Source organism: Lactuca saligna, chromosome 9, assembly GCF_052625555.1.
Source record: "Lactuca saligna cultivar CGN05327 chromosome 9, ASM5262555v1, whole genome shotgun sequence".
Taxonomy (NCBI): domain Eukaryota; kingdom Viridiplantae; phylum Streptophyta; class Magnoliopsida; order Asterales; family Asteraceae; genus Lactuca; species Lactuca saligna.
In genome coordinates, this window is record NC_136425.1 from 54,167,745 (window position 1) to 54,185,529 (window position 17,785).

A 17,785-nucleotide genomic window follows, 5' to 3' on the forward strand; every position below is an offset into this window, starting at 1 on the left:
TGTGAATTGCATGCTTGTATAGTGTAGACAGCGGTAGGGTAGCCTGTTAGGGTTTGCCTGGTAGTATAAGCTAACACGGTGTGCTAGTTCAGTTCCTCTCTATGAGAGCGGAATTGTTTGAAGTCGTTTTCCCTTGTCCGAATGCTGCTTGCTTCGTGCTACGTGGGACTCCGAATAATGGGAATTAGCCATTAGGCGAATACGTCACACCACATGTGAACAGAGTTGAATAATCTTAGAGTACCGGATTTGATCCTACTGCGCAGCTCTTGTTTGAGTCCAACCGTTGTAGGGACGAGTCGGGTACTCGAAGGATTATCTGAGTCTCGTCGCATGTGATGGTGTTCAGGTGATGGCTAATTGGCATTACAAGGAGGCCTGCAGCAGCTGAGGATTGAATCGAGTAGAGCCGGGAGGTTTCCCTAGGGCGAGCCGGGAATGAGTATAGTAGTAACTAGCCTTAGTGTAAGGGATCTGGTGGAGTCGAGGCAGTCCTTGAAAAAGGTACGGATAGATGTGGAAGGTAGTATGGGCCCGTACTACTGAAAGCAGAGGATCCGTACCCGAACCAAGGGAGGCCAAGACAAGACCAGGGAACTTGTAAGTAGCTATGATTCCTCAGGGAGCACCAGAATATCTAATGATTGTTGTGATGTATTGCAGAATGGTGGTACTTCGATCGAGGCCGGTGGACGGCGGTTCTGGAGAGGGGTCAGGTTCGGGATCAGGTTCCGAGCCGATAGATGAGGGACTACGCGAGTTCATCGCGTCAGAGATCACCAGGGGCATCCTTGAGTCGACTCCCATTATCTTCGGGTCGATCAAGAAAGGGATCATGGAGTTGATGGAGGATCGCCTGCGGGCATTCAGGAGCGATTTGGCATCTGGCCAGTCGGGGTCACGTACATTGTCCTTCAAGGACTTCAGGGGCAGTGGTGCGTTGGATATCCATGGGGTAAAGGACCCCATTGCTGCCAGGCGATGGATTGCAGACATCGAGTCTGCACAGCTGACTAGCTTCTGCCCCGAGGGGTCGAAGGTGAGATACGCAGCGGGGTGTTTACGGGACCGAGCCCGGGACTGGTGGGAGTCAGTGGGTGACTCGTTGGGAGCCTCAGCTATCGAGGCTATGACATGGTCAGACTTTGTGACCAGGTTCAGGGCAGAGTTTGCACCAGCTGTCGAGCTTCAGCAGCTGGCCAGGGAGTTTCTAGATATGAGACAGATGACGGAGATTGTGGCGGAGATCACCGCCAAGTTCCGGGAGAGGGCTTTGTTGGTGCCCTAATATGCTGGTGATGAGGATATGAGGAGGACTCGTTATCACGATATGCTTCAAGCTGACATCCGGGAGCATGTTAGCTTTTCGGCTTGCCCTACCTTGGACTCTATGATCGCCAGGGAAAGGGAGAGGGAGATAGATTTGGAGCACATCCGGAAACGGAAATCTGAGGAGGGACAGGCAGGAGGGGCTTCGAGGAAGAAGCCCAAGGGATCGGATGGGAGGCCGAAAGGCCAGTCAGGACCGAGCCACTGCAGGAAGTGCGGCAGGCCGCACAAGGGGGCGTGCAGGTTGGGATCGTCAGGATGCTACAAGTGCGGCAAGTTTGGGCACATCAGCAGGGATTGCACTGCTCCTGCGACAGCTATTCAGACATCGGAGTTGCTGTGTTTCCACTGTAACCAGAGGGGCCACAAGAAGGAAAATTGCCCCATGTTGACAGTTTCAACACCAGTGAAGGCGCCAGCCCCAGCGACCCTGCGGATCACGGATGGCCGTCAGGGCAAGGCGGAGGCTCCGGTGGTGAGGAGCCGAGCATTCCAACTGACTACCGAGGAGGCACGCGCCGCGCCCGATGTGGTGACGGGTATGATTCTCTCCTTCTATCTTTTGTTTTATGTTGTTATGATATTGATATGTGCTGCGTGTATATATGTGTATTAGGATCGTTCCATGTGAACGACATCCCAGTTCAGGTATTGTTCGACTCGGGTGCATCCCGATCGTTCGTTTCTCTTGCGCTTAGCAAGAGGTTCCATGAGACTTCAGGCGAGTTAGATTTCCCGTTAGAAGTAGAGATTGCTGACGATCGATCGGTGCAAGCATCGATGGTGTTTCGAGATTGCGTTCTGCAACTGTTTGAGGAGCGTTACCTGGTAGACTTGGTTCCCATTCCTTTGCGTGGGAACAAGGTGATTATTGGCATGGATTGGTTGAACCCTAATGGGGCGGTGATAGACTGCGCGCAGCAGCTAGTGCGAGTCAGGGCCCCAAGCGGGGGAGAGTTAGTGATTCATGGCGAACGGCCACAGTGTGGACCCACTGTGTGTTCAGCAGCGAGGGCTAGGCGCTATCTTCAACAGATATGTCGCGTATGTGATGGATACCCGGGAGGCGGGTAAGGCGACCGTGAGCGAGGTCCTGGTGGTTCGAGAGTTTGCAGATGTTTTCCCGGAGGAACTACCTGGGATACCTCCGGAGCGACAGGTGGAGTTCAGGATTGATCTTATTCCTGGTGCGGCTCCGATAGCCAAAGCACCGTATCAGTTGGCCCCTCCCGAGATGCAGGAGTTGTCTATGCAGCTGCAGGAGCTGCTGGACAAGTGATTTATTCGTCCGAGCAGTTCGCCTTGGGGAGCCCCGATTCTATTTGTGAAGAAGAAGGATGGGTCGCATCGGATGTGTATAGATTACCGGGAGTTGAATAAGGTGACAGTGAAGAACCGTTACCCACTCCCGAGGATTGATGACCTCTTTGACCAGCTTCAGGGAGCATCTTGGTTCTCCAAGATTGACTTGCGTTCGGGTTATCATCAGATGAGGGTCAGGGAGGAGGATACGCAGAAGACCGCGTTTCGAACACGTTATGGCCACTATGAGTTTGTGGTGATGCCGTTTGGGTTCACCAATGCTCCTGCCGCGTTCATGGATCTCATGAACCGCGTTTGCAGACCGATGCTAGATCGGTCTGTGATAGTCTTTATCGATGACATCCTGGTTTATTCCAAGACTCACGAGGAGCATGGGGAGCATCTAAGGGAGGTGTTGGAGACCCTGAGGAGGGAGAGCTTGTATGCCAAGTTCTCAAAGTACGAGTTCTGGCTACGCGAGGTGCAGTTTCTTGGGCACCTCGTCAACCAGAACGGGATTCTGGTCGATCCGGCCAAGGTTGAGGCCGTGATGAGATGGGAGGTTCCGAAGTCTCCATCTGAGATTCGGGGTTTCCTAGGATTAGCGGGCTACTATCGTAGATTTATCCAAGATTTCTCCAAGATAGCCGTACCCCTGACACGACTGACAAAGAAAGCCGTGGTCTTTCGGTGGGGACCCGAGCAGCAGGTTGCGTTTGAGATGCTGAGACAGAATTTGTGTGAGGCGCCGATCCTAGCCCTGCCTGAGGGCGTAGAGGATTTTGTGGTTTATTGTGATGCGTCCATTTCGGGGTTGGGCGCAGTTCTGATGCAGAGGGGGCATGTCATTGCCTACGCTTCGAGGCAGCTCAAGCCCCATGAGGCGAATTACCCGACGCACGATTTGGAGTTGGGGGCCGTGGTCTTCGCCCTCAAGATTTGGCGACATTAGCTCTACGGGGTTCGTTGTACCATCTACACGGACCACAAGAGTCTGAGGTATCTCATAGACCAGCCGAATCTTAACATGAGGCAGCGTTGGTGGTCAGATGTGGTGAAGGATTATGATTGCGAGATCCTTTACCACCCGGGGAAGGCCAACGTGGTGGCCGATGCGCTTAGCCGCAAGGCGGAGCCGATCAGGGACGTATGCATGAGGATGACCGTAGTGACTCCCCTATTAGAGCGAATTTGGGAGGCTCAACAGGAGGCTATCAAGGAGGAGCATCGGAAGAGCGAGCGCGTGGTGGGTCAGGTATCCTCCTTTGATTATGATAGCCGGGGTCTATTGACACTACACCATAGGGTGTGGGTGCCGTATCACGGGGGCGTCCGCCAGATTTTGATGGATAAGGCGCACAAGTCCCGAATCTCTATTTATCCCGGGGCGACGAAGATGTATAGGGATCTCCGTCTGAACTATTGGTGGCCCTGCATGAAGCGGGATGTGGCATGGTACGTAGAGCGGTGCTTGACCTGCAGGAAGGTCAAGGCCGAACATCAGAGACCGCATGGTAAGATGCAGCCGTTGGACATTCCACTGTGGAAATGGGAAGATATCACCATGGATTTTATTACAAAGCTTCCCAGGACCGCGCGTGGAGTGGATTCGATTTGGGTCATCATGGACCGACTGACCAAGAGTGCTCACTTTATTCCGATTCAGGAGAGCATATCGGCCGAGAAGTTGGCCGATATCTATATCAGGTAAATCGTGGCGCGGCACGGGGTGCCTGTATCGGTGATCTCGGATAGGGATGTACGTTTCACTTCCAGATTTTGGAAGAAGTTTCATGACGAGTTGGGCACTCGATTGCATTTTAGCACCGCCTTTCACCCGCAGACGGATGGTTAGAGCGAGCGGACCATCCAGACTTTGGAGGACATGTTGCGGGAGTGTGTGTTGGATTTCGGTGGTAGCTGGGATACCTATCTTCCCCTGGCTGAGTTCTCCTACAACAAAAGCTACCACGCGAGTATTGACCGACCACCATTCGAGATGTTGTACGGGCGGAGGTGCAGAACCCCGATATGTTGGGGTGAAGTTGGCCAGAGAGTCATGGGAAGCACCGAGGTGGTGCTAGAGACGACCGAGAGGATCCAGCAGGTTCGGAGCAGACTTCAGACTGCTCAGAGTCGGCAGAAAAGTTACGTCGATAAGCGTCGATCCGACTTGGAGTTCCAAGTCGGGGATATGGTTATCTTGAAAGTGTCGTCTTGGAAAGGCGTCATTTGATTCAGGAAGTGGGGCAAGTTGGGCCCAAGATTTATTGGGCCGTTTAGGGTTGTAGCCCGGGTGGGCAAGGTGGCGTATAGGCTGGATCTGCCAGCCGAGCTCAGTCAGATCCACAGCACTTTCCATGTTTCGCAGTTGCGGAAGTGCCTAGTGGACGATTCAGTGGTAGTACCGCTGGAGGATATTCAGCTTGATGACAGCTTGAATTACATTGAGCGCCCAGTCGCAATACTCGACAGGAAGTCGAAGGCTTTGAGGAACAAGAGGGTAGAACTAGTGAAGGTGCAATGGCAACACCGTAAGGGTTCGGAATGGACTTGGGAACCGATGGACGAGATGATGGAGCATTACCCCAAGCTATTTTAGGATCGAGCAGCAGACTTCGAGGACGAAGTCTAAAATAAGTGGGGGAGATTTGTAGCACCTGGTTTCCGGTATGTGAATTTTATTTGAGTATTTCCCTATTTTAGCCTTGGACTCGGCGAGTCATAGGTCCGACTCGCCGAGTAGGGATGAGACTCAGGACACGTTTAAGTTGGCGACTCGGCGAGTCCATATCCCAGACTCGGTGAGTCACCGCTGCTGGATGAAACCCTAAATTTCAAGGGTTTGCACCCTATTTAAACCCTCATTCCACCCCAAACTCGTCCCCATTCACCCCCAGAACTCCCAGCATCATTATACCCTTATTTCCTTGAGAGATTGAAGTGTTTTGGTGTGTTCTTGAAGATTTTGAGGAGAAAGAAGAGTAGATCAAGAAAAGGAGAAGGAGGCCAGGCATCTTTGTGTTATCTCAACGTTTTCCTTGAGGTATAGCTCGTTTCCCCTCTGTTTTCAAGCTTGTAATCTCTTTTAGCTTCATAGAAGTCCTTCTTGAGCTCTTCCCCAAGCTTGTTTGTGCTTTGTGGGGTGTAATAAGTTGTTAGCCTTTAGATCTAGGCATGATTTAGTCCCTGGATCTTGGATCTAATGCCTTTATGGGGTCATATTGCATGAAAGCCCTAGATCTACCTTTTTTGGTGCACTTTGAGCCTTAAAATCCATATTGGTGAATATCTACACGTAAAGTTGGAAACTTTACGTGTGATTTGTGTCCTAGAAGCCCAGATCTGTGAATGGCATGGACTGAAATCGAGCAAATCGGTGTATTTGATGGATGCATGGCTGCGACTCGGCGAGTCGTATATGTGACTCGACGAGTCTGGTCGCGAGTCACTGAATCGGTCCCTTTATGATGTATCGAGTTGAGCCATGAGTCACAGGGGGTGACTCGGTGAGTTGGAAGCTGAACTCACCCATGATAGGACTCGGCGAGTCAATGCCCTGACTCGGCGAGTCCAAGGCAATCTTCATAGATCAAGAACAGACTCGACGAGTTGTTCATACAACTTGGCGAGTCTTACCATAAGTGTTCTTCGGATGAAGATGAACTCGACGAGTTGTTCATACAACTCGGTGAGTAGGATGAAGAGGTTGAACGTCAGTTTAGAAGATGAACTCGTCGAGTCATAGCCTAACTCGACGAGTAGAAACAGGGACTCAGGACAATCGTCTGATAGGGACTCGATGAGTTGGAGAGCCAACTCGGCGAGTCGGGTCAACTGAAAGTGACTCTGACTTTGACTTAGAGCTAGACCAGGGGTAAATTGGTCATTTTACCCAAAGGACAGTTAGCAGTGTTTGATTGAGTATGTTGTGGGAATTGCAGCCGGAGGATTTCCGGAGCAGCAGCAGTCAGTTAGTTCCCGATCAGTTCAGCAGCTACTTTGAGGTGAGTTACCTTCCAGTAGTGGTGGGTCTAAGGCCACAATGCCGGCCTACCAGTAGGAGACGTATGATAGATGATTGTCTTTGTGATATCATCTAGGTTTGCTATTACCTGATATGTTATATGCTATCATGATACGTTATATGCGATAGTAGTAGAGTTCGGTTGTTAGGACCGCAGGGTAGTCAGACACCCCAGAAACGTTTGACAGCATGTGATGATATGTTTGTATGTTGGCCTGTTATGTTATGCGATAGAGGTAGCAGGAGGGGACCAGTCCCCGAGGATCGGTTGTTAGGACCGATGGGTAGTCAGCACCCCAGAATGGCTTGACACGGGTAGGACGGCACCCCAGAATGGCCGTATGGGTAGGTCGGCACCCCAGAATGGCCGTACCGGGTAGTCAGGCACCCCAGAATAGCCTGACAGTACGTATGTTATGTGTTTGTATGATATGTGGTACGTTGGGGGAACTCACTAAGCTTTGTGCTTACGTTTACAGTTTTGTTTTCAGGTACCTCTTCACCGCATGGGAAGGAGCCGGCGCGGTAGCGGCACATCATGCACACACTCTGGTTTCCGCATTCACGAGATTCACTGGGATTGTACTCTGATATTTTAATGGGATGTATGGTTTGAGTTTTTAAAACATGGTTTGCGATGTGTTATGGTGTGATCAAACAATGTTTTATTTATTAATGTTTTCTAAGTAATATTTTAAAATGAAATTTTTTTGGACGTGAAAATTGGGTCGTTACACAGTATCACCATGCTCCCACGACTGTCCATTTTCAGTCAGTTAAACGTATTCTTAGATACGTTAAAGGGACTGTTTCCTTGGCTCTCTCTTTTCGTCATCCACAGACCAATGTTATTCTGGGTTACTCCGATGTTGATTGGGTCTGATGTTTAGAAACTTAACGCTCCACTTATGGCTACTCTATCTTTCTTGGTGGCAATCTTGTTTCTTGGAGTGCAAAAAAGCAACATATGTTTTCTATATCTAGTTGCGAGTTAGAATACCGGGCTATGGCCAATACGACTGCTGAGATTGTTTAGATCATTCGTCTTTTATGTGAACTTCATGTATTACCTCCCGATAGACCTATGTTGCTATGTGATAATAGAAGTGCATTGTTCATGATTCGAAATCCAGTCTCTCACAGGCGTGCTAAACACATTGATCTAGATTATACTTTGTTTGAGAATTTGTCACTTCTGGGAAACTACATACTAAGTTTATTTATACCAAGTTTCAGGTGGCTGATATATTCACCAAGAGTCTTCCACATCTTCAGTTTGAACTAGGGATGAGCATGGTGCGTTTCGGTGCGGTTTTTGTATAAAACCACAACCGCAACCGCAAATTGCGGTTTTTTAAAACCAAAAACCGAAAATTGCGGTTTTTTAAAACCAAAAACCGAAAATTGCGGTTTTTGATTCGGTTCGGTTTTGCAGTTATTTCGGTGCGGTTTCAGTTTTTAACCACAAAATGAGATGGTGTGGTTTTTTCGGTTAAAAAGGTGCGGTTTTTCATGTTCAAAACATAAAATTTAGTCGACTTTTATTTATTTCAAGATTTTCATTGCAAATAAATCGCAATTTTGGTCCATATTTATTCTTTCAAGTTGCTATGTTATATTAAATTCATTTCATTCAATTAATTAACAATACGTCTAACATTTACTAACCACCATTTACATACAAAAAACTAAACAATAAAAATCGTAAGATGATAATATTGATAATTTATTTTACTAATTAAATATATGTATTATAAATATTTAAATAATATATTAAATTATGTTGTTTGGGGTTATTTCGATTAATTTGGTGCAGTTATTAAATATAAAATGAAACCACACTACAATTTTTCAGTTTTTCAAAATTAAAAACCGCACCATCAGTTTTCGTTTCGGTTTTGGTTATTCGGCTTCGGTTTATGCGGTTATTTCGGTTTTTTTGGGTTTCGATTTGGTTTCTACTCATGCCTAGTTTGAACATTTTCGTGCATTGCTTCGTCTTCGTCCACCACCCATTCGCTTGAGGGGGGATATTAAATAATAACTTAGCTTTATATATTCAAATGTATTATTGTATTTATTTCTCCATTATTATAGGAGATGTAGTTGTACCATGTTATTATAAATATACACAACACACAATTATTGGTGTGGTTATTCTTATAAAAGTAAAGTCCCCAAATCATATACATAAGTGCGCTTTCTAACAATTGGTGGTTCCTTAGCTTGAAACTAGTTTAGAAACATGAAGTAATATTAGGATCACCATTGATGTTTTGAAATCAAGTTCAAATCGCATTCCATCATTGTTAAAGGTATGAAGCTTCCAAAAACCTTTTAAACTCCAAATTAAGCAATGAATGAGAATAATGAAAGTATGCTAGAAATCTAGTAACTAAAACTCATAAGAAACATCATTAAAACATTATTAACATTCTAATTTTTTTTGGATTTGGAGAATCTTTCAAACCCTAAATTGATTTTAAAAAGAAGATTATGAGAAATAAGTGTATCTTCCAATGTGTCTTTATTGAAACCATAACTTCCACAACTATCCTATTTCAGATTGAATTAGGCTTATCACGATGATTTAGCGATACAAAAATATGATTATATGTATGCATGGTTAAATGATATTCCCATAACAAGTAAATTTACCCATGATTTCGTAGTATTGGTTTCATTTGCTTAAAGTTTGGAAAAGGTATCTCAATTGGGATTTGCTATCTCAAAATATGACGTTTTAATTTACCTCTTCTAATAAATGAAACCTAAAAATGACATGTGTTAGTTTTTTAGAATGCTTTTTTGATACGGAACATTTTTGTATGATTTTTATTATTTCATTTTTTTTGGTAACAAATTAAATTCAACTCAAATTTTGAAAATACACAATCATATCCTAATAAAATTATTATATTTATTTTGCTTAATAAATTAATTCATAATTACTTACAATCGATAATCTTGGGTTTTTTTTTGATATTTTTTTATTTTTTATCTATATAAAATTTTAAATATACTGATCGTGGTTTCCACGAGTTATAACCTGATTTTTAATGAATAACTCTATTTTATAACATGGTAAAAACTAAAAAGGATAATTATCGTTTTAATATCATTTTTTAGTTGTTTAACGGTAATTACGTATTTGTCTTTGTTTTAATATCATATTTTAGTTCTTTTTTTCTTGTAAAATAAACCTTTATACTTTATTTTTTGTAACAATGCAGTCTTTGTGACCGGTTATACCCTGTATACCGATCATATGCGAATTTTTTTTAGGGAAAATGACTTGATATGATAAGATACTTTTTGAAATGTACACATTTAGTCCTTATTATTTTTTTTTGTAAAATAAACCCTCATACTTTATTCATATGTACATATTAGATCATTTTCACCGAATTCTACAAGTTTTGCTGATGTGAAAGCACAAGTGGCACTAAATAGCAATTAATTAGCTTAGTCACCGGAGGTGGGTGATCCTCCAGCAACAAGAAAAGGGCGGCGACCCTTCTATTTCTCGTCTCTCTTCCTTACGGTCGAACAACAACAGCCAAACTCCCTTTACCTGTTGTGTTTCTCCGATCTGTCTCTCTTTGCCTCCATCTTTAAAATATGTTACCAGAAAAGAAGAAAGAATCGACGAGGGGCTACCAGAGCAGTTCCTCGCAGCCAACTACCGTCTCTACTTCCTCCTGCCTCCTCCTTCGACCTTGTTGTTGTTGCTATCATTCCTCCTTGCTACCAGTGATGTGTAGGAACACACAAAGGAGTCGTCGGAGATCGGGGTTCTCCCTCTTTTTCATGATGAATAAAAGTTGGAAAAATCTCGTTGTGGATATGTGATGCCACCTGAGTATTTCATTTCAACAAAATAAAAGAAAGGGAAAATGACTTGATAGGGTAAGATACTTTTTGAAATGTACACATTTAATCATTATTTTTTTTTTGTAAAACAAACATTTCCATATCAGCAAAATCTATAGAATCCGGTGAAAATAACCTAATGTGTACATATTAATAAAGTATAAGGATTCATTTAAAAAAAAAAAATAAAAACTAAATATTTACATTTCAAAAAATATTTTATCTTATCAATCATTATCCCTATATTTAATTTAAATGTACACGTACTATGTGCAACAATACAATTATAAATAATTTTGTATATAGAGTAGACAGAAAAATAACTGCAGCGGTTTATCCGCCGGTGAGCCGCCGTCAGCCCTTGTGTGAAAGAAGTGAAAGCATTTTATAAGGGTGGGTGGGTCCCACCTCAAGATCTTATTCACTTTTTGGAGTTCCTATTTCGATTCCTTTTTACCTCAATCAGTCGCTTATCACTCTGACTCGCTAAAACCATTTATGTATTATTGTACGTTTTTATAATATTGTAAGTAATTTATGTATTTTGTACAATATTTAACACAAAAGAATAATAATTCATTACACATATATTTTGAGGCATTGTCTGAAGTCTGAACTCTTTATTTATTGAGACAAGACAATATTTTGAAGCATTCAGAATTACTTTTTTAATAAATAAATATTGTACTCCGAACATAAACGTGATGAAAATATTAAAAAATAATAAGTGGGGTATATGTTTTATGAACTTTGACGAGTTTGATTGTTATTTTGCCCATGCCATTCATTGTTCGTAATTTTTCTTGTATTTTCCCTGTTTTCTCCTTTCCTTGCTTTTTGATAGGTCTAGGTTTACCTTGTCGGTTCCTAATAAAAAAATGTATCTAAGTTTAGGTAATGTCGACTTACTACCCTCAAACATTAGGCATCAGACTTCAGACCCCCACCTCTCTATCTTATATCATCCATACACTTGAACACAGAGTGTTCCTAGGACCCTGAGGACTCTAACACATTGTTCTCAAGTTTCATTTAAAAAGAAAAAAGAATAAAGGCGGAAGATTCAAAAAAAAAAAAAAAAATCATTTGTTCTAAATTATTTATTGGAAGCAAGAGAAAAAAAAGTGATGATTTAGCTAATTTTCCTTAGAAACTGTCATTCATCCAAAGGGGCACACATGTCCACTAAAATCTTTTGTGCTTCCTTGGAGAGTACCAAGCTCTTTGGGATTACCACATCTTAAATCTTAAATGATTAATATAGAACTAATTTAAATTTATAGAACCATATATCATATTTGTAACTCTAAGATTATTATTTAAATGCGGGTGCATAGTAATATTATACATTTGTTAATGGATCACATATAAAAATTGATACAACGAGGATTTTGCATTATTGTTTTTACTTTTTACACCTTTTAATTAAACAAAATCAATTTAGAAGAAAAAAAAATAGGGATAATTACTAGGGAAAAATACAAATCTAGCATTTTTCTAAATTGCCTATCAAAAAATAGCCAAAAAATAACACTTAGCTAAAAATAGCCCACAAAACCGTAGTCAACTTATGGTTGACTACGGTCAATGCCGTTGACTACTGTTTTAGGCCGAAAACTACTCTTTTGTGCAAATGAGCTACTGTTTCACGGCACCGTTTACTTTTTCGTGACCCATTAGCTCAAAGTATATAATGAAATTTTTTTTCCAGACTATGTCATTTTGCTTATTGTTTTCTTTGGTTTGACTACTTTTTTCTCTCAATGGAGCACTCGAAGAACAACCAGGTTTGTTTACTTTTTCATCAAAATTTTACCGTCTTTGTGAATAAGAGTAGGTTTTATATATGTGGTTAAATTTTTTTTGAAAAAAATCGAAAAAAAATAAAAATAAAACATTAGGTTGCTGTACAAGTGCCCAATTCACAGATTGTGCAATGTCGACTTGTACACCTACGGTTTCGTATGAACCGTATGGAAGTTTTTTTTTTCCCGTTTTTTTTAAATCGATTCAATAGCATCGGAACCTTCTTAATTTTGTAGTCGTATAATTTTTTTATAAAAAAAAAAAAAAAACAAAACCGTAGGTTTTTTGGAAACCTACGGTGTACAAGCATTTACTGCACAGTTTGTGTAGTAAACACTTGTACACCGTAGGTTTACCAAAACCTACAGTTTCGTTTTTTTTAATATAATTTATAACTAATAAACATTTGTATCCCCTTTTATGTATTTTATGATTTTTTGTTGGGAAAAAAAATCATAGGTTTCCTAAAACCTTTGTTATATATATATATATATATATATATATATATATATATATATATATATATATATATATATATATATATATATATATATATATATCATTATTCTTCAAAAGAAAGTTATTTTTAAACGTATTTTGAAGGATTGTATCTTTTTGTATGTATGTTATGATTCAATTTTTGCATGTTGTTTAAAATGATGTTATTTTCCTATGTCTCAATTATAGCATACAATAGCAATGTGCTATTGATTTGAAAATATTTTTATATTTATAATTTTTAGATACTTTGAAGTATACTGTATTGATAAAATAACATTATGTTTTGGTACTTTCGGGTTTGTTATAAAATATGTTACTGTCACACCATTTTGAAAGTACAATGTTAAATTTGGTATACTAGTAATATAGAAAATACAAAAAAATGTAGTCGATTAATTTCACTTGGTATTTTATACAAAGTAAACTGAATATATGAAATGATTAAGTCTTATATTATTGTATGCTTTCTCTAATTGTTTATCAGTTTTTTTATTTTTATAAAACTTTATTTAACCTTAATGTTTATTTAATTTTGTAGCTTCCAAACAAATCGATGATGGGTCACTTATCTGTCAAACCTTCATGCCATAAATTGCATGAAGTTTTAAGTCACTTGAACGGACCCGTGCACGATCTTTTTTCAACAACTAGCTTCGGTTACTTGTTGGACCTACCAGCTCAGTCCGGAGACGGACTTCTTATTCATGGGTTGTTACTGCATATGTTGCGTCCTACTGCTGAACGCCGATATTTTAGGTTTTCTAGACGTACACTATCATTTTGGCCAGAGGAGTTTTGCCTTGTGACCGGACTTTACATGGGTCGGTGTCCTAAATCAAGGATCAAATTTTCAACCATGTATAAACACGGATATGGTGAAAATACATTTCGGTCCAGAGTCTTCCCATATTGCACGAACGCTTCTTTAGTTGTAATATTTAGAGCTCCTTATCTTGAATCAATGGTTCAATGACATATCGGCTCAAGACGGTGCCATTTTGCTATATATCCTCAATCAAGGTTTTTTGGGAAAGGAGCTTAATGATAAATTCACCAAGGAATTTTTGTGGGTGGTGGAGAACCTGATATTTTCCGTGCCATTTTGTAGTTCTAATTTCCTTTCAGTTTTATGTTATGTTTATTTGGAGGGTAAAACCATGAGGTAATGATATCGGATTTGAAATCCGGATATTTTCCAACGAACAACTATGTACGAAGAACGTAACCAACATATAAAACATAAAAATAAGCATTAAAAACATACTTTTATGGTAAGCTGAAAACGGAAACTTATGTTATTTTATGTCGTTTTTAACACCACGAAGCATACTTTGGAGGGTAAAACCAATGAGGTAATGATATTGGATTTGAAATCCGGATATTTTCCGACGAACAACTATGTACAAAGAACGTAACCAACATATAAAACATAAAAATAAGCATTAAAAACATACTTTTATGGTAAGCTGAAAACGAAAACTTGTGTTATTTAGAATTTGTAGGATACTATAGAAGATTTATCCAATATTGTGGTACCAATGACCCATTTAATGAAGAAGGGAGTTACTTTTCGTTTGGGGTCCCAAGAAGAAATTGGAGTTTGAAACCTTGAGGAAAAGGTTATGTGAAGCTCCAGTATTAGCCCTTCCAGAAGGCGTTGATGACATGGTAGTTTTTTTGATACGTCAAACATGGGTTTCAGACCGTTCTCATGCAACGAGATCAAGTAATCGCATATGACTCAAAATAGTTGTAGCCCCACGAGGTTAATTAAACAACACACAATCTAGAGCTCGGAGCAGTGGTATTTGCTCTCAAGATTTGGAGGCATTACTTGTATAGAGTGTGGTGCACCATTTGCGCAGACTACAAAATCCTAAGATATCTAACGGATCAGCGCAACCTAAACATGATTCAGGGTAGATGTTTAGATGTAGTGATGGACTAAATTACAAACTCTATTACCACCCAGGTAGTATCAATGTAGTAGTTGATGCATTAAGTCGGAAGATGACTAATATGCCAATGAAAGGCGTATGCTTAAGGATGACGGTAATCACGCTAGCGCTAGAAATGATCAACCAAGCACAGAGTGAAGCATCAAGGAATAGAATCAAAAAAGCGCAAGAATTATAGGGAAAATAAGGGGTTGTTAACCCTTCATGATAGAGTATGGGTCCCGTGTGCTAGAGGAACCCAAATTTTTTTTTTATGGTAGAGGCACACAAGTCCAAGTTCTTGATTCATCCTAGAGCTACAAATATGTACATGGAAATCATACACAGTTACTGGTGTCCCTGTATGAAAACAGATGTAGCATGATATGTAGAGAGGTGATTTACTTATCATAAGTTAAAGGCTGAACACTAGATGCCCCTTCGAAAATTGCAACATACTGATATCCCAATCTAGAAATGGTAGCAAATAATAATGGACTTCATCACCAAGTTACCAAAGACCCTTCATGGTGTAAACACTATCTGGGTGATAGTTGATTGATTAACCAAGAGTTCCCACTTTGTGCCTATTCAAGAAAGTTCCTAGGCGGAGAAACTTGCAAAAGTATACGTCAAGGAGGTAGTCTTTCCACAAGGAGTACTAGTATCGGTAATCTCTGATAGAGATGTTCGTTTTAATTCTCGATTATGGAGGAAGTTCCATGATGAGCTAGGTACCCAGTTGCATATCAGCACAACTTATCATCCTCAGATCGATGGGCAGAGTGGATACATACTACGAGCATGCATGTTAGTATTCAATGGAAACCAGGACACTTACCCACCGTTGGAAAAATTCTCATACAACAACAACTTCCATTCTATTATTGGTAAACCTTCCTCCAAGATGCTTTATGGGATAAAGTATCGGACACCCATATGCTGGGGAGAAGTTGGCCAACGACTCATGGGAAGTACAAAACGTTGTAATCAAGACTACATAACTTATCCAACAAGTAAGAGGAATATTGTAAACTGCCCAAAGTCAGCATACGAGTTATGAAAATCGACAAAGGTCAGATCATTAATTCCTTGTCGGAGATCTTGAAAGGTATCATACGGTTCCAAAAAAAGTTCAAGTTAGGCCCTAGGTATATCAGACCTTCAGGTTATTGCTGGAGTGAGCAAGGTTTCCAACCGTCTGGGTATGCCAGATTAGCTCAATCAGATCAACATTACCTTTCATGTCTCCCTGTTGAGGAAGTGCATTACGAATGAATATGAAATTATACCTTTAGAGGGTTTTCCTGTATATGAACGTTTGAATTGCATAGAAATACCAGTAGCAATACTAGATAAAAAGACAAAAACCTTATGCAAAAAGGTAATCAGTCTAGTGAAGGTATAGTAGCAACACCGAACAGGATTAGAATGGACTTAGGAATGAGAAGAAGAGATAAGGAGAAACTACCCAAAATTATTTAGTTAGATTTTGGGGACGAGATCCTTGTAAGTCGGGGAGAGTTGTAAAACACCATTTTTACTATAGTAGTAGACTATAATTATTATAAAATATGTAATAAAAATATATTACTTGTGATTCAAACATAATCTTCATAATCATGTTGGGAACATCGATACGATTTCCATCGATATATAGAACACGCAAATCTAGCTTCGTATGACGAAGTTATGCTTCTTCGAAGTTTTACGATTAACTAGCACAGTTCTATGTATCAAAAAACACAAACAGTTGACGAATTTATTTTTTTAGCATAAGTTAGCTAAAACAAGTTGTAGTATTCATTAAACCGAGAGTGTGCATATAGAGAACGTCCAAATCTGACTTCATATTAGGAGGTTATGATTTTTCCAAGTTTCAACAAAAAATTATGCGGCACAGAAAGCGAAATCAAGATTGGTCGATTGTTAGGAAAAACAATCTAAATAAGAGTTGAATATCTCATCAGTATGATTATGTCGATATAAAGACCGTCGAAATGTAATATGTTTAAAGAAGTTATGAAATTTTACACGGTCGTTAGCGGTAGAATCTTCATAGATTGTTAAATTTTAGATTAGACAAGAATTACCCGAAAGAGTTTAAATGAAAGTTGTAGTACTCAGAAATACCTACACATGATATAAAGAACGTCAAAAATAGAGATTTTGTGAAAGAGAGATATATAATTTACAAAGATCTACGATTTTACGTATAATAAATAGAGATTTTGGTAGAAACTCCCTATAAGTTAAGCTACATTTACTAGGATTTTACGAGTAACTTATTTTTGTGTTCATAATCGTTATTTTGAAAGTGTAAATAAGATTTATCAAGAGTTCTACTCATAATGCTGATTGATATACTTCAAGGATTGGTATCTAGAATGTTCATCTTTGCTTGGTTGTTAGGTTTCAGAAAGGCTTTATGCCCAAATGGTCATGTATCCATCTGTACTGCATGGTTGATCCTTATTTGATAGAACTCTCAGTATTCGTTGGGATTAGTGAAGTATCTAGCCTTTCATTACTAGATTCCCATAGGAACTAATAAGCTATAGTATTATAGGTTAATCCCCATTGGAGTGATGCACGATAGTAAAATTCTCGTGTTAACTATTTATCCCCTAAGAAACTATCTAAGTGAGTTGTTCTCACTATATTGTATAATTAAGTATGTATCCTTTGTATGTTTGGATATAGTTTCCCAGTAGTATGCAATTGAGAAATTATACTAAGATAGGTAGTTGCATGTTATGTGGATTATTGCTACATGTATTTTTTACAAGTATTTAGTTGAGGGCGGAACAACCTTATGCTATAGGCCAATAAACCTTGGATGACTAGCTTTATGCTAAAGGCCAAAAGGGAAGCAGACTAGCTACATGTTGAAGGCCATATATGGCGAACCAGTTAAATGTTGAAGGCCAAGGTGTAGACCAATTATAAGTTGAATACCAATATGTGTATGCATTGTATATATGTTGTGGTTATAACGTCCCACACTAAG